We start from the raw sequence: 26,580 nt of genomic DNA, 5'->3' as shown, positions 1-26,580 counted from the left end.
CACATTCACATAGAATTCATGTTCACTGACCACGGACAAGGTCTTCATTAGCTTTTTGCTTTTCTCTTAGTTTTATTTTTTGTGTTTTATATTTTTTTATATATTGAAATGCTATATAATTATACAACCTTAAGTAATATCATAACAACCTGAATAATGACCTACGTTTCCCATGGTCCTTCATTTTCACCTCTAACATGGAGCTCACCCTTTCCAGATTGTGATCTGTGAGGAAACTGCTGAACATTATGCTAAATGCAGCTACTACAAAATATTAGATGTTAAAGGTTATATAGTTTCAAATAATATTCAATGATAGAAATTTACTTTGAATTTATGTTAGGCTTAAACTTAACATACCTGAATATTTGCATTTTTAAAAATGTTTGTATCCTGACTCATCTCATAACCAAGAGTTCTCTGATTAAATGGAAATATAAACATCAGATTTATGTAGGATTTTATAATTGAAAACTGCTAATTATTTGTTATAATACTGTTGATACACCTTGTCTATAGAATTACAACTTACTGGAAGTTTTCTAACTAAAAAGTTAACTAAAAGATCAAATATGTATTGTTAGAAATGAAGTTTATTGTGCTAAGAGCAAGGCAGTAAATAAATGTCTGGTCTGATATGTACAGTCCTGGCTTTACTATTGTACACAGCTGTGTGTTCTAGCATAGGAAACTATTCACAAGTTTAAAAATAAACAAAAAATTTACTTTATTGTGGTGATTTTTATGGACTTCTGCAACCTTATTCCTAACAGCTATAAATTCTTGCTGATATTTGCTGTATTTGTGCTCCTACATAAGGTATCTACAGAGCAAGTCTCAATAGTTAGGTCTGATGCAAATTACTGAAGTTACTAGTCACCCATTACTCGAGGGGCTTTTCAATAAGGTCACAGATTTAAGAAAAAAATACTTAGAGAATAGAAGTTACATTACTGGCTTGGAAAAGTCACTGAATGTGCACTTCCTTGATGCGAATTTCTAGTCAGTTAACTGCTAATGGAAGTTGATGTGATTGTTCAGCCATTTCAAATAAACTTTCTGTCTGAAACACCAATAATTCGACACTATGCCAGAAGGAATGATTTCCAGCAAAAAAAAAAAAAAAAGTTCTTCATTTCCCACTAAACAATCTTACCGTTATAATTGGTCCAACAAACAGTGGATGATGCATCAGAAGTTAATTTCCTCTCAAACTGTCTTACAAGCTAAATTTCAAAATGCAAATATCATCAAGTGATCTAGACTTCTTGTCCTTGGGCCTTTGTAGTTGAATCAAGTCTGGGCCTTGGAGGTGGCTTTCATCTTTGAAGTGAACATCCCAAAGTCTCTACCTACTCTGCTTTGGTTCACATGGACAGCTGTCTTGGGACAGATGAAATGGATTCTTTTACAACAAAACTAAGCTTGAAAATCACTTAATTCACAGGCTTAATCTTGCTCTGAAGCAAATCATCCATCAGATAATGAGGATGAGCCTAGAATTAGGTCAGTGGAGAAACCCCCTGAAAACATGCCTAATTCTCCTCAGCACATCCATACTTGTTTCTTAGCTCTGTTGGTCCTGTAGGTGTAGCATCATGTGGGATGATAAATTGTTCCTAGCTGAGGCTTTGCAAAGAAACTGGTTACCAGTGTCTACTTGCTTCATTTTTATGACATGTATGTGAATCCTGATGTGCTGGGGAATTCCATGCTAAATAGTTTCCATTGGATCATACATTTCTTTCCTCTGAAATTAAAATAAACCAGAAAAAGTGAAAAACCAAACAAAAGAAACAAGCAACAAAAGAAGAACCTATCAGCATACTTTGGACCAACCAGAGTTCTTTAGCTCTCCCATTTCTAAACAGCAACAAAGTGATTAATAAAAAAGGCCCAATGCAGTTACAATGCAACAGGAAAGGATGTTAATGAATTTTGTGATTTGTACTTTACATTTGGGACTTCTGGGCCTATCTCAGAGCTCCCCAGTGTAAAAGTCATGGCAGACCAGAGCAAGTCCAGCTAAGGACCACTGGGGTTTTGAAGCATCTGATATGCAAGGAGAGGCTGAAAGAGCTGGGACTGTCCAGCCTGGAGAACAGAAGGACAGAATGTTCTTATCAATACAAACACAACACACTTGAACACAAGAAAAAATGTTTTTTCATGTGAGAGTGAGTGGTTGAACACAGAAGCAGGTTACCCAGAGAGCTGTCACAATCTTCTGTAATGGAAGTATGAAAACCTGGGTAAACTGCACTGGGTGATGCTGTTTTGAGCGGATACATTGGATTAGATGATCTCCATAAGTCACTTCCAACCTCAAGCATTCTGTAATTCTGTAGCCTGAGAAATTAAACAACCTGTAACTTAGTAGTGTTAAATGCTTAACCTATACAGTGCCTAGAGCTGAACATTTTAGGGTCTGTGTAATTGCACCTTTTTTGGATACATGAAGAGTAGTGTGTTAAAAGCTGCTCAGGTATGATTTTATGTTATTTCCAAGTTTCTCAAAATATGATTCAAATTTTGTAAAAGAAAATAATATTTTTGGCCTGGTTGACAAAAAAAGCAAGCCTCTAATGTATTATAAAGCCTCTAAAAATCTATCTCATTAATAATTTTTTAGAAGTTTTGTTTATGTATTACTGCAGGATCTACATGATAAAAATTCTGAAAATTATGTCCCATCTCTATATCAATGTTTCTTTAAAGAGGAAACAAAAATACTAAAAAGTAAATTTTTCATGAGTGTTCCACTTAATTCAGTAATTATTAGATTAAGTAAGTAAGCTGAATTATGCAGAGTTGTTAATTGGATGAGATTCCAAAATAACTTTTACTGATCTAAAATGAGCAATGAATGGCAAGATGTTGCTATCATAGAGTACAGTGAAACAGAACTTTCTGTGGCAGTAAAATTCTGGTAAAACTCTAAATTTTTCATTATTAGCCTTCAGGGCTTATATAATAATAAGGAAAATTTCCCAGGAAATAAAGCTGTATAAAAAATATAAATATAGAAGAACTTAATTTTTCTTCTAACTTTCCTTTAATCAAACAAATATGATTAGTTATGGGATTAAAAGAGGCAGTAAATAAAAGGCCTAGTTCGTGGAGATGGTTCAGGAGAAATTTATCAGTCATGTTGGAGGATGACTCTTCCTAATGGCTTTTGTTCTTAGAATTTCTAGCTAATGCATATCCAATAGTTCATCTTAAGTAACTTAGGTATCTAGGAATGAGCCAGTACAGTAGTTTCCATCAGGAAGGTGAAATAAACCAGTATTTCTGTCTCATTCTCCATCCTTTAATTATGAACATAACCACAAACTTAGCATGCCTTTTAAATTTCTGGAAACTATGCTTTCTGGAGATGTACTTTCTGTTATGTGACAGGTAGGAGATAAGATTTCTGGTTGATTGGCAAGTACTTGTTTGTGTATAATTTAATGCACACACAAGGTAGTAGGTTGACCTTTGTGGCCCATCTATTCAGAAATTAAAGAGAGCATGGTCATAATTCTGTCCATGCCTACACCATACTCCTGCCCCTAAGATAAAGGAAACTAAGTTGTTTCCATGACCACATCACTTTTAGTGCATCTGTTGGCCTTGACAGCAATATTTTCTTTTACCACAGAATCTGTGTGGCTTAGAAAGTAAAGGAGCAGATTAGAGATCAGCCTAGGCTCATCACTTTGTAACTAACCATCACTTATATTTTGCATAAAGCAAGACCGAACTTTCAAATAAAAAGACATTTGGCAACTGACTCATTGGTCAGAACTCAAACTAGAACCAATCGACTCTTACATATCAATTTAAATATCACTAAAATTGTATCACAAGCAGTGAGGTTGGGTTTTCTAAGCTTTCACCTTAACCTTCCCTTTGTTACATCACCAACAGAAATTATTGATGAGAATAAAATTAATAGGTAAACTACAGAATCATGTAGTGATTTGATGGGACCTCCAAAAATCATCTGGAACAACCTCACTGTTCAACCAGGGCCACCTAGAGCCAGTTGCCCAAGACCCTGTCCAGAGGACTTTTGAGCATCTCCAAGGAGAGAGAGCACACAATCTCTCTAGGGCAACCTGTGGCACTGCTCAGTTACCCTCTCAGTGAAAAGCGTCTCCTGATGTTCGGATGGATGCTCCTGTCTCCAGTTTGTGCCACTGGGCACCACTGAAAACAGCCCAGCTTAATTTTTCTCAGCATCCTCCCCTCAAGTGGCTATATATACATAGATATATATATATATATATACATACATATATATATATATATATATATATACACATGGATAAGATCCCTCTGAGACTTCTCTTACCAAGGATGAACAATCATAGTTGTCTCAACTTTTCCTCATAGAAGAGATACATCAGATTCAAATCTGAAATTAAGCCATCCCTGGACTAAAGGCCTATTTGTTCAGCTACAGTTGTGATTACAGAAGGTCCTGTGTAAATCTATTCTATCAGTGACCGCACTGCCACTATTAATAGTGATTAGCAGCAGTTAGTTTTGTAATTTGGGTTTAATTGTCTTACTTAATACATGTTTCAGCACACCAAAATTCATCATTCTAATTTCAGTGGAGACCAAAAGTAGACTTCTCTGAAACTGTGCTATAGATTTAGCTAACAGTGGAAAATTGGTTGCAAGTAGCTCAAAAAAAATTCTTTAATGTTCAATTGATTACTTAACATTTCTGTACAGTGTTTTCTAATTAAAGGCTATAAGCCCAGTAGGTCTCTTCAGTATTAATAGACAATCTATGCTCTATGTTTTGTATTATATTTCCTCATACAGCCCCAATGATCATACTTTTTTGCATTCAGAACAAAAGTGAACTGAATAATATTTTTCCTCTTTTCCACTTCTGTCTCCATGCAAGAACTACATCTTACAAAATCCATTTTAATTTAGGCAATCATAGAAGAAGTCTATATTTTGCCACAGTTCTTTCTACTTTGCTGCAGATCCAGAGAATTGAACATGATTTCACTGATATGACAGTTGCTGAACCACTACCCACAGCCTCATGCAAAGCCATACAGCAAGAATAACTGGAGGCAGAAGCAGAAAATCTCTGGCAGGAATAGCTGGTAGTTGGTCTTTCTCAACTAGCATCTTACTCTCAATGAGAAATGGAGACCAGACTACAGCAATTAAATTCTAGACACAGTAAAGGCAGAGTCAGCAAAGGAATTTGAAGAGATGGAGCTTGAAGTTAATCAAAAGCTGCAAGAGGAATGCAAAAAAAGACAAAATTTAGGAGAGCATGTATTCATTGTAAACATCTCTAAATGTCAGAAACTAAACATTCCTATTTTGTATTTTCATATATGAAATCTATTTGCTAGAGATATTATTAAATGCTATTAAAGTTTTACCCGAATTTACTAAAAGGACATAAGTACCTGAAATTCATCAGGTGACTTCATTCTTTCATTTCTAACTTTACATATTGCCCTACAGATGACAACACAGGCTGTTCAGAGTCCATAAAGCTGGGAGTATATAAAGTAGTCCCTCATTACCTAACGTGAAATACAGTCAGGATAAGGATACATATCCACAGTCGTCTGGTTTCCAGCAATATTTCAGCTTTTAGGAGTCGTGTGAATACATCATTACGCATGCTTAAGTCTCTCCTTGACAGACAATTGCCTTCTGTCTCCATCCATGATACATCAGCACTTCTGTAACCTTCTGTTGCCTTTTCTATATCTGCCTCCAGGAAATCTCATCTCAAATACTGAAAAAATTTGGTTCATCAAAAAGATTCACAAAAAGTCACAATATATTTTTTGCTAATGTTATACATCTTATACAAGCAAGTACGTGCTAGTCTGTACAACCTATTTAAGAAAGACAGTAGGTTTGTAGCTTACTAAAATTTAATTTTAGTTTAACTCATTTGAGACTCACAAGTAAATTTATTACAGAAATAGAAAGTTGATAACCTTCCACTTGTTTTCAAGTTGTAGGTAACTGTCTTGGACACTATGAAGCAGACAATTCAGTCAAACAGCTGTCCATGTTATGCTCTGCTTAACTAGACTTAATGTGGCACAATTTTAATTATTTAATGCTGAGAAAAGGTCAAGTATCACAGAGATGAATGCGGTTTATACAGATAAGTACCCATTGGAAAAGGCTTCTGGATATATGTGTCTTTAAAGAACAAATGTGAGCTGACAGCATACCTTCAAATACACCACCACAAACCAAAAACTTTACCCTAGCCATCACATAAAAATCTCAGACTGATACAGGCACTTCAGTAGTTGATGTAACTTTTCTCCACCAGGTCAGACATGCGATGATATCTGAATTTCTGCTTCCTTTGACTAATAGTATAAGAAATTATCTCACAATGACCCAGTTTTATTAGTTAATGAGCATGTAATTAACTCCGGTTTTACCACTTACTTAGAGGTCTGTAAGGAAGGTTGCTCATCCACATTAAGATAGTACAGAATATAATTCCTGTAGAATGGGGACACCTCATATGTACAAAAAGCAGGCAGATTAATTCATGGGGCACCTCGCAGTCCAACTTAAAATACTGCAGCTATATGGCAGGAGAAAAAGACAAAAACATGGCACTCCCTTTGCCATCCACTGTTTCACTGTTTTCTTGGAAGCATATTGCATCAACACAGCTGAATCCTTTCTAAACTTAGTGGGGTAAACAGAAGGGTGAGTGTACCTTGGGTCAGAACTTAGAGTTCAGCTACAGAAACATTTGCATCAAGCAGTAGCCCACCCATACCTATGACCTATACACCTCCCATAAAAAGCCTTTACTTGATATTGGTGCCCTGAAGGCAAATGTCAAAGATGATCTAAGTAAGAAGAGGTGTAAATAAGTCACCCTCACAGATGTATGATCTGTGTCAAGCTTTCATACATGTGTGGCACAATTAAATAGCACCCATGTTTCAGTTTTCAGATACTTGTTCTCAAAGAGTGTCTCTGCTGTTAAGAAAAAATAGCAAATTATGAAAATTGTGTCTTTTAAGTCTGACGTACACCACATGTTCAAACAAACAGCACAAAATGGAAACCCAAAAACGGCTTTCTGAGTAAAGCAGTGTTATTCATGAGGAAATCTCATGACTGGGGAGCTGTTCACAAAGAGAGACCTAAGTCTATTCTGGACTCTTTTTTAACACATTAAAAACAATACCTTAAAATACATGTAGAAGTTCACTTAGAATATGAATGGGCTTGTTTTCTTGTGGAGTTGTGTAGACTCCAATAAAGTAGGCTAATAAAGGTATAATTATAACAGAGAATAGATGAGGCTAAGTGACCACAATTTGAATTACCTTCAGTGTTCTAATGAAGTGCTTTAAACCTGATAAGAATGGTCAGTCTTAGCATACAATTTGTTCTACTTGTGCTTATTCTAATAACAACAAACAAAACTTCATTTCTTTCTGGGGTAGTTGTTTCCAGTAAACCAATAGAATTGCAATCCAAGTTACCCAATACCTTCGCTCAGCATTATTCAGCATTTTGTTTTCCGACTAGCTTTATTTCACTGCAGTTTTGAAAAACAGACAGTAGACCTAAATGAATTAACTTTGAAGGAGCAGGTCTTGAGTTTTGCTTACTCTCTCCCTTTCTCTGCCCCCTGCCAAACCCCCTCCTTGATATTCCAGAGCTAACAGCTACCCTTTTCTGCAGTAGCAAAGAGCTCAGAATATATACAAAAACATTTTTCAGTGTGAATATCTATAGTAACTTACCATTCATGCATCTAAATGTACAAAAATTTTAAGGGAACTATTGAACTAAAGTACCTATTATTCAGTTTTCTAGATGCTATCAAATGCATGTTTATGCCATTAGTTAAGAATATTGAGTAGATCATTTAAATCTGAAAAGATGTCTTGACAGTCTGTAAACAGAACACATGTAAGCAGATTGTTTCACCTGGATAAAATACTGATGTGATTTTCTGTAGAAAAGAAATAATTGATGTGTCAGAAATACATTTTTAAGCAACCAAAAACTTCGGAAGGTCTAAAAGATATTTTAAGTCTTTTTATCAGCTGTGCTTGGATATACAGGGAGAGAAGCCACCCTAAACAGTATTCAGCTTTTATCTAATACCAGGATATGGTTGTTATCCTTGCAATGTCATTTTAATATCCTGTCATATTTGTCTAATTCCACAGCAGCCATTCTGTCCTGCTTAAACACTGAATGTTAGTGAACCTTAGATGTAAACCAGCAAGGGCAATTGAAACTAATGGAAACACAGATACCTAGAGACTGGCTTAAAGAAGGCTGAATGGAAGAGCAGAAAACCCTAAAATTAAAGAAAATTAAGGGAAAAACCCTTGGGTTTAAAATAACTTGATAAATGTTTAAATATTATGGTATAATATGCTAAAATCTCTAAAATAAAACTTCAACCATTTACTTAGGAAATGACATGTAGAAATTCTGACCAAGCATCTTGAATTACACATTATTTTTATCAAATTACCCAAACACTACTTGGAAGTATATAATAAATTTTTTTAAAGTAAGTGTTAAGGCTGCCAGCACTTAAAATTTCATACACAGATAATGACAGTCACAGTCAGGCCAAACATGACTACTGTTTATTGCAGCATTTTTGTTTTAGAGAACTCATGAAAGCATCAATGCTAAGTAAGGTGATGCCTTTTGACCAGAACAAAAGTAATCTGTGGGCTGAAAGAAAATACGTATTGCAGTAGAGGCCCTAGTGGACGGTAGTGCACATAATAAAACTAACAGACATAAAATGCTAGGAGTATAAAAACTTAATTTTTTTAGAAACTCCCTATTGACTAGTTGTTTGACATACAGCCAACAGGAAACATGGAACAAGAATGACACCTAGTGGTCCCATAGCCTTTCCATCAGGGAGGTTTCTCTTCATTTGCAAATATACAGTCACATATATACACACAAACATACATATTGTCTCGGTCTTGTTACTGATTTGACTTTTCAGACTTCTAAATTCAGTGATCTTCACCCGCACGTTGTCCCTGATTCAGCTTATAACCTCATGAGACAATCTATAAATACCAAGTTAAGGAGAGATGCCCTTAACTTTGCTCCATTTATATTCCTCAAGCCTGACGGCTGCAGAATGCTGATGTGCAGAAGCAAGTGTATATGACTTAACTTCTTTTTGATTGACTAAATGATGATTTTTTATCAACTGACCCCCCTAGATTTGCTTTCATTAGCTACCAGTTTTTTTTGAAGAATTCTTAGAATAAATACTAAAAAGAGAAGGAAATACTTCTGAACCTTGGCTGAACAGGGATCTATCTTCCAATGCAATCAGATCTTTGAAAGAGGCTGAAAGATGGATTAGTAGAGAAACTGACAAATGGAACTAGCAGTTGTATGTAGATAAATACATTGAATAAAAATTCCAAGGCAAATTTAAATAAATTACCATTTGTTTTTTTTAATATATTCCTGACATAAATGCTTTGCAATGCTCAGTTTAATTTAAAAATAGCAATGTCATGATCCTTTCTTAATATTTACCTGAAAATAACAAATGCCAAATTTTATAAAATCCATAAACAAGAAGAAAAGATTGGTTTTCCAAAATCATGTGCCTTAAATAAGCTGTAATGCTTTTATTGCTCCCTGAAATATTCTACCCTGTGCTCTCCTCAGAGATACATGAATACTGTTGATTGACAAAAGCCTGCAGAGATATGAATCAGAACATTTTAATGTTAATTTATATGAAGATGTAATGATATTCCACTGCATATTTTTCTGCTTCTGAATCTATTTCTGGACCACTAGTAATAAAAAGGCACCGCTTCTTTCAAAGGTCTAATTACAAACCTCTAGAGAAAAGAGTGCAATGGAATTTAAACATTGTCACAGTCACTGACCTCGAGCTGAACAGAGAAAGCACATCTGATACAGTCCTTCACTTTACTTTTCAGTAGTGGTAAAAACCCACATCTAATACTGGTTATATTTATTTACATGCCATGGTATTATAGCAACAAGACCTAAGAAAATATCTAGATTAATTCTAGACAGATAAAATGTACTCTGCTTTTCATGAGCTTATCCTTGTGAGTCAGGCTTGAGAAGTGCTATGAGCTTTCCTATAATATAAACAAAGATTTTCTTGACACAGAAAGCACGATGGACTGTCTCATGGTGCAACCCCAGACAGAGGCCAGGCACCACACAGCCTCTCACCTACTGCCCCTGCAGTAGGACAGAATTGGGAGGGCAAAAGAGAGAAAACTCCTGAGATAAACAGTTTAACAGGTAAAGCAAAACTCACACTTACACACAAAGTGAAACAGGGAATTAATTCACCCTTTCTCATGGACAGGCAGGTGTTGAGCCACTTCCACAAGAGCAGGGCTCCTACAGTTCCCCCTTTTTCCCCCAGCTTTATATACCAAGCATGACACCATCTGTTGTGGGATATGCCTTGGGTCATTTGGGACCATTACTCCCAGCTGTGTCCATCCCAGCTCTGTGTACCCCCAGCCTCCTTGCTGGTGAGTTGGGGTGAGATGCAGAAAAGACCTTGGCTCTGGGTGAGCACTGCCCAGTAATAAAGAAAACATCCCTGTATTTTCAGCACTGTGTTCAGAACAAATCCAACACACTGCCCCAGCCCCTGTGAAAAAAATTAGCTCTATTCCAGGCAAAACCAGCATAGATTGCTAGATAAATGTCTCAATATTCTAGCCACTTTGTTGAGGATGAATGCAGATTCCTGAGAAATACTATTTTTCGTGTTACAAAAATTGCAGTCTAATCTAAGTCTTACTTGTGAAAGAAATGCTCTTGAATGCTTTTGGTATACTTGGTCAGGAAGACAGCTTTCAAAAAATTCTAACGTAATGGGTGACACATTGAGGTATCTATTATTAAAGTCAGGCAGGCATGTGGAGGGGAGAGTGCAGTGATGTATACATGTTCTGTTAAAAGATCTTTGGGTTTATCATTGCATTATAGCTGTAATTTATTTTATAGCAATGAATTTAGTCAATGGATGTAGCAAGAGTTTCCTCTTTTTCAAGAAAAGTTTGGTCATCTAATTAAGCTGCTTGTGTAGAACTGAGATTTTTGTTAGGTTTCTGATTTCTGTTTAGATTCAGTCTTAACAGAACTTCCTTGTGACTTAAGTTCTCCACCTGTAAAATGGAGAAAGTAATTTCTGTCTACTCCTTTTTATTCAGCTCTGCCTGTTTAGGTAATAAAGTATTCAAGATAAAGCATGTGTTGATTTATTTGAATATATAGATTTTAGCAGCAAGAGAGCATTCTTGCTCAGGTCACCAGAAGGATCTAGACTGATTAGGATTAAAAAACAGTGGCTGTTGCCTTGTTGCCTTTTTCTTAACCTGGAAATGAAACTCAAGATTATTTACTAAGGAGGTAATATAAGAACAGCTCTTTATTTGAAGGCATTCAGGGGAAGTTATGGAAAGATGTCCACAAAAGTCCACCCCGAGGGGTGAGTAAATTTTTATAGGTTTTAGGAAATTAGCATAATTGATAAAAAGCACCAATTAGGAGGACAAGTGGTGATGCAATTCCCCTCCAGGTCAAGTCCCTTCTCTGGAGTCCCCTCTTCAGCACTTGCTGTACTTTGTCCATGAGAATGTATTTCAAAGAGTTGTTCTCAGCCTTGGTTCCCAGGAAGAGCCAAAACAGCATAGGGGCCTTGCACCTCCCAGGGCTTAGAGCTCTGGAATTTGTTTTGTCTTTCTGCCTGGGGAGAGGCCATGGAAAAGTACTGGGAAAGCTAGCCACTATTACAATAGGCTTACAGAAGTAGAAATATATGTGCAAAGAATACAGAACACATATAAAAGGAAAAAAGTCAAAAACCAAACAGCATCAGCCTAACATCTCAGGTCAGAGGAGCCTGACTTGTCTGTTGCCCTGTCCTTCACATCCTTCATTTGGTGATGTATATTTGAGTCTACCACAGCTCTGTTGTTTCTTTGTTCTTTCTTCTTTCTCAAGGAAGGTGGCAAATGTTACAGTCTTTTCTACCGTCTCCCTTAGTTGCATCTCTGTTGGTAGATTTGAGAGCTCTAGGGAACATTCCCAGGCATGGAACTCTATTATTTATTGGGGTAGATTGCCAGATTTTCTCACACTGTTCTAAGATAGAAAATTGTCCATTTTTCAAGGAATGCTTGGGCTTGATTCCAGTTTCACAGTTTTCATTTTAAAGTCTTCAGTGGAAAATGGTAAGCTATAAAAGAGGTTACAGCAAAATATGTGTGGTATGGCCAATGCTTAAAAAATGTGTGGCCACAGTGACTGGTCACCAGCAAACAAAATAGATAATTTCTCATCAGCACTGTAACATCTGGATGCCTCTTTGGAATACATATTTCTGAAGCTACCTGAATTACAAACTCACCACAACATTTTGTAACGAGTATCTCTATGAAATTTTCCTTAAACTCCTGGCTTAGTGCTACTCCTTTTATGTTTGTTGCACAAATATCTTCCTGCATTATTTTGAGGCGGTAGAGCTCTTCTGGAAGGAAAATTAAAAGAAGAAAGCGAAGAGAAACTGCCTAATTTTTCTCACTTATTAAATCTTAATTTAAATGGTGTCTAAATTAATAATTCATAGCAAATACATTGTGTGATTAGTCAAGTCCCCTTTTGTATTATGGTATTATTTGCATTACAAATATGCATTATTTATTTTCTCAGTGTAACTGTTCTTAAAAGTATAGTTTAAGAAAAGAGCTGGGGTTTGACTATATCTGGGAGAGTAAGCAGAAAGGCATTCTTTTAAATGTGTTAAAAATATTGATTCTGTGTCCTATAAATATTTTTTAAGTTATCACCCCTGAAATAAATTTGCTACCACGGTATTTAGCAGCCAGCTGCAGAGTAGAAATTGAAGACCTTAGTGTAAGTCCTTGCAAATTACTTCAGGGAACTGCATCAGTTTACTTGCAGTTCATACATTCGCACAGGAACTTCCAGCTTATAGAACTTAGACCTTTCTCTAGCTCATTTAATTTCCTCTGTATCAAGCATATTATAACGGGGAAAGTGGACCCTGCCCTTTGCGTCCCACAATCTCCCATATTTCCTACTTTATTTTTGAAAGTGAGAGATATTTTCCCTCTTCTCTTTGTGAATAAATCTTAGGTTGCCTCTCTTTGTATATTCCTACCAGAAAAACATCCTGCCTTGAATATTAACTTGAAAGGCATTGTGAAAAGGAGGCACACATAGCGAAACAAGTTCATTTGAACAAAGAGTCACAATAATCCTTTAAACACCACCTTCAAGTCTAGAATGAAGGTTCAGGTCATTTCTTGTTCTGTCTCCACATCAAATAACGGAAAATTCCAATTTCCTGTTACAGCGTGTGTGTAGAAAATCCACTTTAACAGCTGAAATAGCAAGAATTTGGAGCATGTGTCCCTAACCTACCCAGGTGAGTCTTCATATGCTTTGCTTGCTCAGGAAAGTGAGGAGACTATTTCATCACTCTTACAGTCTGTTGAAGGAATTAAACTGTAAAAGCAAAAGGATACTCTCAGAGTTTTATTCACTTCAAGGTTTTCTCACTCTCTATGCAATGAGATTGCTTGGAAAAACATGGTCTCAGGACCATGTGATTAAAGATTGTTAAATACTCTGCAAATGGCCATGGCATCAAATAGAAAGGAGTGATGAGAGAACAGAAGAACATCTTGCATATCAGACCAGTGTAAGAGCAAAATGTAATCTCTTACCTTATCACATTCACTGTATAGACAAGTGCTGTAAAAAAATCCTTTCTAAAAAATTACTTTTCCAGAAAGTTATCAATAAATGAGAGTTCAGAAGAGAGAACAATTTACAGATATTCTGAATCTGAATAGTTAGTTGCCTGTATAAAGCTAGCTTTGTTTTCTTTTGCTTTAATTTGTTCTCTGTTTTATTACAACCCCTCAGGCTCTGGAAATGGGTATCTTCAATTACAAGTTATTTAAATCAGTTGTTCCAGAAACGTATTTGCTATTTTGATCAACTTTTGAATGCTAATTAGAATATTCTTCCTACTGCTTTTCTCCTTAGGAGCTAGAAATTCAGCTGTGTAAATCAGCTTTTGATGATGTACACAGTGGTATGTTTGACTCTGAATGTTTAAAGAGAAGGAAATGTTGCAATAGCATATTTACCACAACCGTATTTGATTGCTCTTTGTCAAGAATAGCAAAGAATGGCAGAGGCAAAACAGGTTTTATACCTAAGTGGTTAGACTGCAGTTCAGGAGGTCATTTTTTTTGAATCAGTTTCTATGAATGAGTTTCTTAAAAGACTAGGTTAGTTATTTTTCCACAACACTTTTCCTGTCTGAAAATTAATTCCCAGTCCCTTATCTCAAAAATGGGACACAAAGTTTCCTACCACACCAAAATGCTTTGAGGCTGTTTCCAAAGCTTTCATCACCCTCCTAAAAAATGATGAGTATCCCCATATGACCTGGGGATTAACTTTATTTTCTTTATTTTTAAACAGCAGAATATCTAGAGGAAAACAAGCAACATTTTTCTTCATCACTCTCCATACTACCTCATTCCCAAAAGGTATTTCCTTCATAATTAAATTGTGTAGGATGCTAAATAGTAGCCAAACCTAGTGTAGGACCCTGCCAAATCAGCACGATGTGCCTAGTGAGACAAACATGATTTCTCCTCTCAGTCCATTGAAACAAATTTGCCCGACTCAAGACCCAGAGTGCTCATCCCTGGTGTGCCAGGCATGAAGGTGCTGCAGTTCCTGGTGCCCAGGTCCAGCCTGGGCACCGAGACTGAACACACAAACACACTCTCTGTGTGCTATTTGCACTCTCTGGACCAAAGCAGCAAATCAATCCCAAAATGAAAATAGAGCCTTTAGAGCCGACGCCACAAAGAGCAATCACATAAATTTAAACTAGCCTAATCAGGATTGGAACTAAATTAAAGAGGATCAGATGGTCCCATCTTGTTCTTATTTTCCACCAAACCAGGCTCAAAGATTGCTAGCAATCTCATGTCCTCCACCCAGGTGCCCTTACACAGGGCACTGTGTGGCGAGCCAGGCTTCCCTGCAGCCGGTGCCCCGATCGCATGCCTCAGCTCCTGGCTAATCCAGATGGACATGTGCTGCTGTCTCACAGAAACACATCATTCTCTGCAGGAGCTGGCCCACGGGGCTGTGCTCTCCTCAGTGTCTCCCAGACTGCCTGAACTACTTGCCAGTTCGTCTGTCTTGAGACCTACAAGCTTCTTGTACAGAAATGCACGCAGAGCAGAGATCTGTGCATTCCCATAGCAATATGTCTGGTGAATGCATAATCTAACTGCTTACATGTGCCTGCCCCTTTCATTCACTTCTCTCTTCTTTCCTTTGCTTGCTCCCTCCACATCCATCATTTCTCTGCCTGTGTCTTTTCCCAAATAAACAGCCTGCTTCAAATTGCTTTTCCTGCATTCAACCCAGTCTTGCTACATCCACACCCAAGTCTGCTAATTTTGAGGGACTGGAGAAAGAACTACAGGTTTGGTTATGTGAATGTTTTGTGAAACCTCCTTAAGAGAAGGCTATCATTGTTGGTCTGTGGAATATGTGTCTGGATGCTTGTCTGTATCTGTATTCTTTTCTAGAAATTTATCTGGGCAAACTGTGAGGCTTATCTCACTTCTGTGCATAATTCTAAACTAACCAGGTGTTAGATGTCAACACAACTTAAAAGCAATTCAGAATTTACTCAAAGTTTATGAAGTCAAGACTAAAGCTGGAGGAAAAGGAGGTATCAGACTGACTGCAGTGTTAAGATTTTATGGTTTATTTCATTAGTTAAGCCTTTTGAATATCAAATATCACAAGCTTTTGCAGACTGACTCTTCTCTTTGTGTAACAGAATATCTTTCAAAGCTAGAATTAACCACAAGCTGATTCTGAATTACAATCAGAACTCTGGCTTCACATGGATAACTGAGACTTGGCTGGATAACACTCCAGGGATCCAAATGGATATCTACAGTTTGTTCTGAGGGAATATAAAATCAGTTTGTTACACTGGTATAGTGACAGCTTTTGTAATAATTTTGTTCTTGAATTTCAGATTTGAGCACTTCTGAAGTGATCTCAGATGTATCAGATTCAGAGTATTCTAAAATGCTGATTATTTCCTGTCTGGACCTGCAAAATAGTGGATTTGTAAGTGTGAAGTAGAGAATAAGAGGGTTTTCTAGTCATAAAAAAAAATTGTTGGGAGGGAGGTGTATAAGTAGTTCAGAAGTCACACATATTTGGTGGTTCTGGTTTGGTAGTTGTGTGTCTCACTGTCTGCAGGGATATGCAGTGCTTCAGATTCAGTGGAAATAAACAAAGGAAAAAGATTTTTTGCTGCTGTGTATTTATGAGACTATTGACAGCAGCTCAGAGGAAAGAGCATACTAGTACAAAGATTTCCACTTAATGTGATCACTAGCTAATTTGATCCTCCCTGTTATTTGATTTGATCTCCAGGAAATAAATCATTTCCATTGATTCTTACTGTGGATTCTTATTGCTTATTTTGTTCACGTCCACTTCAGCTAATCCTAGATAATTCAATCAACATTTATTGAATCTGTCATGGAAAAGGGGAAGAGTAATCATGTTGTTTACAACATAAAAATAGATTTGTATCATGTGTCTTTTCTATTCTGCTTTTCAGTTTTCCTGCATCAGTAGATTATGAATTGAAATTGGTAGTTACCTTTGAGAGAAACTGGAAATTAACATTTTATGGCACCTGCAACATGGCCAAGTATGAGATAAAATTAAAAATGTAAATGCTATCAACATGTTTCTACTTTGATTTGTACTGATATATAAAAGGGTCCACACTGCTGAAGTCAGGCAAGCTACACTGACAGGAAAGCAATCAAGCCAAGAGATTACATCCTTGGTGTGTTTGATCATTAGGTAATGAACATGCACAAAATGTTGGTTTTAAATTTAAATTTCAATAGGTTTGTTTTTTTTTTTTTCTCGGATCATTTTATCAACGTATACTTTTGGTGCTTTCTTAAGTCCACTGGGGATAAATCATCTACTTGCTCAATATGATCCAAGTAAGGTGAAAAGAAATAGCCAACCCATAATGAGAATTCAGTTGAGTCAGTGGCTGTGAAATATGTGGGTGGTAAAAATTAAGTTAATTATGATGGGAACATTAATTAGTCTTTTGAACAACTAATGCAAAAGCACTTCATACTAGCTACTGCTATTAACATGAAGGGGTGCCATGGAAGTGATTCTCCCTCCCATTGACTAGTGATCATATTCACTAGGCATTAAGTGTGAAAATACATAATCTTCTTAAACACAAGTACTTTCTAGATCTTTATCTTAAAATATGTGACCCCAAACAAGTTCCCCTATTGAGCAATGGATAATTAGGACTGGATTTTAGTTCAATTTTCAGTGTTGTGACTACCTTTTTTATGCAAACACCAGTATAAAAGCAAGCAGTAACTCAATGGAAACTGGAAATGTTTCATATGCAAACAACTGCTTCTAATTGCATCTCTGCTCTAATTTTATCATGCTTCATTTTTATGGTCAACCACTCAAAGAGGGTAGATATTTTTGCAGCATGACTGAGAGGGTTTTGTCATATTTATCAGCAAATAAGTACAATTTTATTATAAGGAGATTGTGTTTATTTTAAATAGTCCATATATATATATATATATATATATATATATATATATACATATGTGTGTGTATATATGTATGTTGCAGATTACTCCAACTTATGTTATACTTATGTATAAAATAAGACTGTAGAAAAAAATCTAAGGGCCAATGTATTTACATTTTATAACATGATATTAGTTCAGGGATAGGTATAAAGAAATACCTGGGAATGACCACTGTTTTCAGTTCTTTGTTAAGGACCTACTGAATGTTTAACTCTAAAATGTTCCTCTGCTCCAAGGATAAATGGGAAAATCCATCATATATCTTCTTTTTATTAAGTTTTCTTGGAAAGAGATGGTCATCTTAGTGAAATGCAAACGATTGTGCTAAATATTGAGCTAGAGAGGGAAGTTGTCACTTGTCTAAATCATGTCTTTTATTTTGTACCTGCAATTACAATAACCATATATTAACGTAAATTAAATTCAGTACTTTTCCCCACATCTCTTTAAAACTTTCTAAAATATTTAAAACTTTGTCTTGTAAAAACTCTTTAAGAATGGTCTTTCATTAATCTATCAAAATGGAGATATATATGCTGTTGTATCACAGGATGATGGTAGTTATTTTTACAACTAAATGCATTTATTATTTGGATGTATAATTCAGCATATAAATTTGTGTATTATGTGCAGAGACTGGAAGATACCAATACCCCGATTTCCAAGAAATCAGTGTTCCAGTATCTGGTACCAAGGCTTATAAACTGACTCCTCTGCAAGATACATAAGACAATAGCTACAGATCTGATTTTCTCCATGCTGTGTAAGAGAGAAACTTGTGAGAAGCAGGTGATTCTGACCTGAAAGAAACTGGTTTCCATCCCTAAATCTGGACAAATCCATATTCTTTAAAGAGTAAGCAACAGATAGTTTTTTTAAACAAAGAACTGCAACAGCTGAGGGCAATAGTCCATTTTGAATAGTTTCACATCTCCAGCTGTGCTCTGTCCCCACTGATTCAGAAGGAATGTGCAAGACAAAACAAATGGCATCAATCTAGCTAACTATGCATCATAAGAACCTATCTTCATGAGGTATCAAATACCAAAAATTACTATTTCTTCCCATTAAATATAAAGGAAGCATAAGGTGACAGGCCCAGTGGTAGATAAGTATATTTTGAAGGTAGATGAAGTCTACCTACCATGACTGTAGAAGTTCAAGAAAATAATGAGCCAAAATAATGTGCTGGTTTATTTCAAATTTCAGGAGTGTATTTCTTCATCATAACACTTTGCTATTTTTATATAGATGTTTCTGGAATGAACTCAGACCCCCAATCTCTGTGCAGTGGCTGTTCAATTTCTTGCACAGAAGAGAAAAACAGACAAGATAACTCAGCCCAGATTGACTCCATATCACTTCTGGAATTAAATGCAGATCTTGGAAGAGCTACAACATCTTCTGGAGAGAGGAGACACTACTTTCTATTGCCTACAAGAATTTAGGGTGACTAAGTCCTTAAATGTATTTCTTTCTCTTAAATCGATTAACCTAGGTAGAAGAAATCTGGGGTTTTGTTTCTCTGTAGAGATTGGTGAACTGTTTTCATGGAAGCTTGGAATAAGAAGAAATGAGTCTTACAAAGTCAGTACGATATTAAATGTCTATTGGGAAAATGTAATAGCAATGCTGTTTTCCTTGCAGGCAAATTGCACTAATCTTGCAAGAGTAAACTCTAGAAATTCAAAGACAGCAATAAAGGTATATTTTAATGAACCAGTACTGATCCAACAATCTGTAAAGGAAGAAAATAAACCAATGAAAAAAAGATGCAGTCAGTTTAAAGGACTAATGACTTGAAGTTGCGTGTAAGATAAAAATACAAATAAAATTTCTTTCTGAAATTAATTGAAAATTCCATTCAGTGTTACTGCCAAAAATCCATTAAGCTCAAGTAGCCTTTCCATGAATTTGTTGATAGGCAGGAAAGACAGGCTGTGTATCTTGTCACTGGAATCAATGGCACAGAACCAGGACCTCTTGCAAAGGCAGAAAAATATTTTGTCTATGCAGTAAAAATCATAGTATCAGATTAATTATTAAGTTCTCATTATTTGGCAGCTTCACTTTCAGATTCAGAAAGATTTAGAACTGATTTAGTTTTAGAACAGTTTAGATTTAGAACTGTTCCCTGTATCTATATGCTACCACTTTAGTACTAACCTTGCTGCAACTACCAGCAGGTTAAGGTACTGCATAACCGCTGCAATCCAATAAAGGCTGACCAAAAGCTAACACAAAACTCAGTATTTTTCACATTTTGGCATTAAAGTGTGAAAATGAAGACCTGGACCTTAATTTCAAGACGAATGTAAAAAGCAACCAATGCTAAGGTGCAATGCAGTCCTGGTTTTATTGTGGTTGAGAATCCAGCAAGGAAAAATTCTTTTGATTAAAAACAAGTAGTGGCTTATACAACACCATATCAAAAAGATACCATCAAAAAGATATTTACCTAGAGACATAGGCATCTGATAACTGTATCAGATAACTGTTATTTAAAATACTGTGACTACACTGAGTCTTCAAATCTGAAAAAAAAAAAGAATACAGGTCTGTACAATCACAACTCTAATGGAAAGAGTGGATGCTGTGTGATTTTCTCCTTTTAGAGTAAGAACACAGGAAACCAAATGAAGCCATCAGAAAAGTTAAAAAACAGCCAAAGGGGTGATTCTCCAAGGAAGTGGAAACGCTTGCCAAGATGTTTTTTGGATGTGAAAGGTTCACACAGACTCAAAGGAAACTGCACAAATTCAGTACAGTAATTCATTGTGATTCAATGTGGAAACCAAATTCAACTCAGACAGTCACAAATCTACAGGTCATTGAACAGTTGAGGTTGAATCATGGGGATCATCTAAGCCAACTTTCTGCTAAAAGTAAAGTAAACCTCCAAATTTCTGAGGTCCAAGCATGAAGATCCCACAATCACTCTCACCCAGCTGTTCTGTACTCAACAACTATTTACAGTAAGAATATTTTCCATGCATCTACTTGAAATTTCTCTCACTTCAAGTTCTGATCATTGTTCATTACTTACTGCCTATGCACTATGCATCTCTAAGAAAACTGATGTCTTTTCCTAACTCCCCGTTAAGTAAAACAATCACATCACACTTTAGTGCCCTCCTTCAACCATAGAACAAAGCCAACAACCTCTCCAATGTGTCCATTCACACTGTATGCTCTATTTCTCGACCCCTTTTACCGAGGTAATTTTCTGGGCATCACTTCCTTGAGCAATAAAACACCTGGGCACAAGCTCTACGTGGAAAATTACTACAGACTGAAAATTGGAGATTAGAGTGCAAATTGCTGTCCTTACATCCTTTTCTAGGCACCTATTTTGGGCAACTATGGAAGAAAGAATACTGGGTTAAAAGCACTTTGAATTTACCCAGCATGTCTGTCTTTACATTCATTATTATGAGCTTATTATTTTTTCTTTTTTATCTCCCTTAGCTGTTATTTGTATTACCACAGTTCTTTTGATCCGTTATCCTGTTCTAAACAAAGAGGATCAGGGCCACATATCACTTCTGAACATTTTCTACCTGTCCTCAGCCAATATTGGGTCTCTCTTTTGCATGTTTTTGTGTCTTATTTCACTTTATCCAAATGAAACCTTGCCTGGCAGTGGTTTAATAATCAAAGACTGTTGGTTTTACTGTATTTATCACAGGTTAAATGCCAAAAATACTGCACCTAATCATCTGCTTGAAATATGACTCCAGAGAAATAAGTCTAAATGGACCATTTTCTGCTAAAATAAAAGAGAAAGTATGAATGTCTTAATCCCCTTTTAATATTTTAAATGAATAAAGACATTTTTAAATTTTACTAAATGAATCTATTGTATTTAAACTCCACATTAAATATTCTTTTTGTAATGCTAATCAAAATGGTGATTATCAAACAGTACAGTGTTTGCCTGGGGTAAAATTTATTTTTATAAGAAATGTAATATTTTCTCTTCAAATATGCCAGTTGTTCAAATTTTCTTCAATAAAATGATATCTAAAAAGGGATGATGTGCTTTTTTCTAATCTCTGCCTTTCATACTCTCATCCCATAATGAATAAATTCTTTCACTTCTTAAAGTCAAAACTCTAGTGAAGCGGGATTCCATAGTGAAGATTTTCCAAGGCTTAGGAAAGCAAATAGAGAAAAGAAAAACCAAGACATTAATAGGTCACAGCCTCATTCCTTTTCTTAATCAGAGGAGTAAAGGCAGCATGAGAACCATACATTTTCTCAAAACCTGAATATTTAAAGTGTATAATGTTATCTAGTGACTTGCTGCAATTTGTCTCATGGTGCATGGCTCGCAATATGACCACAAGTTTACTGTAACAGTCAACAGTCAGGAACAAGCCTGGTTTTTCCTGTTTAAAGGAGGAACAGAACAAAAATGTGATTTGTTTGACTGAAATCTAAAGGAAGCATTAAAAAATTTGGGGGGTTTTAGGTTATCAAGCATGACTTCACAGTGCTTCCAACACCCTAAGAGTTGCGAGCTTCTGTTCACTCTCAGTTCATATCCACTTTTTTAGCTGCTCACACACCCTCTCCGGCATTTTCAGCCTCCAATACACAAAAACTTGCAAGCAAGTTCATGGCCTGAAAACTGCAGCTGCTGTGGAAAATACTCATTCTCTAATCAGGTCCTGTCTAATTATCTTCTGTCAGAGAAGAAAGTTCTTTCTCTAACAGAACTCACAGAAAATGGGGTTTGGAGCCCCCAGTCATACATTTTCTCAGACAGTTGCCCTGCTCCTCTTCTACATGCTACCAAGTTGCTCAATTCTGCCAGGAAATTCTCTTGTACCAGCATTCTCTTCTACATTTCAGCCAAAGATGTATTATCAAAGGATGTTTAAACAGCTCTAGGGTAATTTATTCATATTTGCTTAAATTTATAGCTTGTAATGTGTCACGGTCCACCAGTAAAGGAAGACAGTGTACAGCCCCCTCCTGTGTGGTTTACATATGCCTCTAAAGCCTAAGAACTGATCTTTAGACTGATCTGAGTAAGTTCCCCAGCCTACCTTTTCACTGAAATTAGAATTCCTGATTTCTCTGGTACAGAGAGAATTTCTTTGAATATGGTGAATCAACAAATATGCTTTGGAATTATACTTTCTAATTAGTCAAACAAAGGTAACTTTCCTTTTAATTTGAAAACTCTATTGTTCAGGACCTCTCCCAACTAATTCCACCTACAGCAGAAAAATATCCTTCTTATTTCAGCCACATAGAAAGAATAATACAATCCTAAACCACATCTTTAATCCAAACTGTAGATTTTCCAGGTACTGCAGCTGTAATTCTCTGTGATACCTCTCTTCTCAAGCTCAAGATGTCTCTGCCTGAGACATTTCTCTTGCTGGGATTTGTCTCCACTGTTTATAATTTTTAATTCCATTCACTCTCAGAATCTCATCCTAGTCAATATTGCATTCACTCCCTTGCTTTAGTCTTCTACTTCTTGCCATTGAGGTTATCCTTGTATACTGCACTTGTTCTCTGTTTTAAATACTGGTTGTGTAATCATCTGATTATCCAATGGACGTTGATTTTGTTTCTCTCATTCAGCTGTGGTCTGTCATATATGTACACTTCATAATCAGGACACTGCTTTGCATCATCCTGATTAAAAAGCTTTACATGGGTTGACAGTATCTTTCTTCTTATCACAGTTCTAAAAAATAAAGGTCAGCAGTGATTGGACTAAAACCATCATCTTACATGAAGATTGCCATTATGTGGAAGGATTTAGGTAGTCAGCTGTAGACATGAAGTACTAAGATGCCATTTAAGAGGTATAAGCCAGCTTGAATAAGATTGAAAAACACATGGCAATATCTATATGACTAGATCTAGAAATACTTATGGTTTCTCAGGTTCAAGGGTTTATTATTGTTATGAGTAGAAAAGTTACCCATTTTTTAAAGGTTGCAGAGTTCACAGGTTGGGTCAGTTGCTGCCAGGGTGGAGTTCTAACTGTTCCTTGTTGATAGTTTCATGTTGTAATCACCTGTTAATACCTTTTGTTGATGGTTGAGAATTCCCCTTTTTGTCGAGTACCACCCTGCTGCTGCCTGGAGGATGGTGCCCCCCCACCAGGGACGGTGAAGAGGAGGGGACGACGGAGTGGCATGCAAATGAGGAAACCCCTCACCAAACCTAAAAAAAACCCTAAAAACAACGAGCCAACATGAAATTAAGAGATCAAAGTGATGTCTAGATGTGAGGAACAGAATCCAGTGCCCGCTGAGACCCTTTTTACCTTTCACCCTAACCTAAAAGACATCAGCTAGAAAGAGGACCCTGAATGTCAAACCAAAGAAAGGGGGAATCTCCTGGTGCTCTCATGAGGATGTGTTATATATGTGTGATTAATTCATGCTGTTAGTAAATATATGTATGTATAAAATATTTCATTAATCCACCACAAGTTCTTGACCACTCCGTCCGGGAGCATAGTCTCATTCCTATTCAAGCAGTTGCCAGAACACGCTAAAGATAATATCAAGTCTTTAGCTTAAGAATGGAGTCCTCTCAGGCCATAAACATCTCCTTTGTCTATTCATGAAAGCGACGCCAGGAGCTGATTATTGAGTTGTCCTGAAACACCGGCACCACCCGAATACATGTGAAAGACAGCCACACAGACATCCAGGCAGGCATTTTGCATCTGTATGGTCTCGGCCATCCATGTGAAAAGAACATCCAGGAAGGATGAGAGGACTGTAGAAGCACCGGGACTGACTTCTGCATCCCTGTGTTCTAACTCTACATATGGACAAACACAATGGACATCCTGTGTTATTCAGGCCTCGGGGAGAATATAGGGGATATAAGCGGGCGGTAGGAGGCAATTGGGGTGAACCTCCGGGGAAACGCTGGCACTCTGTCAGTCGGATCCAGGTTCACCCAGCGCCAGATTCCGGAGTTGACGCTGTCTTGGCTGTGGAGGATTTTTTTTTTTTAATTGATAATTAATAAATTTTGTCAATTTTTTTAAAATTTGGCTGCAGAGTCAATCATTTATAACAGCAATAGAAAGCAGAAAAAGAGCAGGTTAAGACAGTAATATGTCCTGGGTATGCTTATGATGGGAGAACTGAGAATTCACCTCACTCCAGGAACTGGCTGTAAGCACAGCTATGCCTTGACTGTACACAGAGCTTAGTTCTGGAAGCACAAGAGCTTTTTCACGCTGGAGGCAGATAGCCAGGTATCAAAGGAAGAGAAACCTTTGTTTCTCTACCCCAGTACCAATTTAAGCAGGCAGGTTTTGGCTGTTTGTCCTACAGGAAAGGTAAGTAGGCTGAAACACATTAGGGCACTCTTCATGCTGTTCTTTTAACAGGCCAGGAGCATTACATTACAGCCACACCCCTCTTTTCTTTTGATCACAGTGCAGCCGCTGTTAATGGGAACACAGTGAACTGATTACACCCTTCAAACAAAATGAAAGATGGTCCCTCCCCCACAGTATGGCACAACAATGAGACTTCAATTGCAAAAATTTCAGAAACAGAAAGTTTTAAGTGGAGCTTTTTTTGACTGAAAATGAGCTAGTTCACCCCATTCTTTTTTCTGGAACAGACACTTTCCTAACAAGAAAATTTCCTGATAGTTTCAAGAAGTGATTGCACAAGATTTCAGAACAAGATTGGTTTGGCCTAATGGGTGCTGAATGCTTAGTGATAAGCCTTAAAAACACCCAAAAGAAGTACTGCCATGGTTTTCTCCACAGTGTGCTATTCTTTTATTCCCTGTTCTTCAAGTCATGTTTGAGTCTGGGGAGCAGCTTGCTTGCCAGAGGCTCTTGATCAGGGGCTGTGACTAAAGTGCCATGCAGGGAATTCTGTTTTCTTACTAACACACAGCCCAGTGGAGTCTGCCTGAAAAAAAAAAAAAAAAAAGTTTTTGTCTATCCTCTAGTCAAAATACTCAGCAAGGGCTAAATTGGTTACCAATTTTGTTGGGATTTAACTTCTCTCTTTAAAATTTCCTGGGGCTGCTTAGAAATATGTTCTCAGTAACCTTTTCTTTGATAGAAATGTCTTTCTTGCTCTAACCCTTTCATAGAAAATCACTTTCCATTTCAATTCTTACTGTGCTGCCTCAAAAAGAAATAACTTTTATAACAATCTTCAAAATATTTTTGTCTTCTGCTACATTTGTGTCAGAGGCTAAGATTTTTCTCCCTTTCAAAGATTTTTCCTTCACAGATCCACATGGACCTGATTAGAGGCCTTGGCTGGATATTTCTATTGAAAGAAAGTTGACATTTAAAAAGCTGTAGTATTGGAATGCATCTCGTAAAGGAATCTGGAAGTAAGCAATAATACCTTAACATTGAATTATGATGGTTTTGGAAGAGTAAGACCACTGGGAACTTTTCCCTTAATTGGGGGGCAAAATTATTTGAGGATTGAAATCATGCCTAAGTTCAGCTAAATCTGAGCTGAGAAGCAACAGCTTCCTTTGTCACAGAAGGATCCTTCACAGTCATTCATTTTATCACACAATTTCCTCCCTCTGGGAAGGACACCACATCATCTCATAATGCAGTGAAGTACTTTGCGTGTAAGTGTCGATATCCTGCAGTGACAAAACTGAGATGCTGCTGTTCAGCAAACAGAGTACCCCTTGTAGCACCTGCGTTCCTGTGTGACACACCATGGTGACTGATGGTGCTCTGCTGCACGGGGCTTTGTTTGTTCTGAGGTTAAAGGCATTGCTATACTGTTCTTTAACAGTCACCGTCCTCCACAACCCTGCT

The sequence above is a fragment of the Fringilla coelebs genome, assembly GCF_963513975.1.
Source record: "Fringilla coelebs genome assembly, chromosome: 3".
Taxonomy (NCBI): domain Eukaryota; kingdom Metazoa; phylum Chordata; class Aves; order Passeriformes; family Fringillidae; genus Fringilla; species Fringilla coelebs.
Note: the sequence above shows the minus strand (reverse complement) of the source record.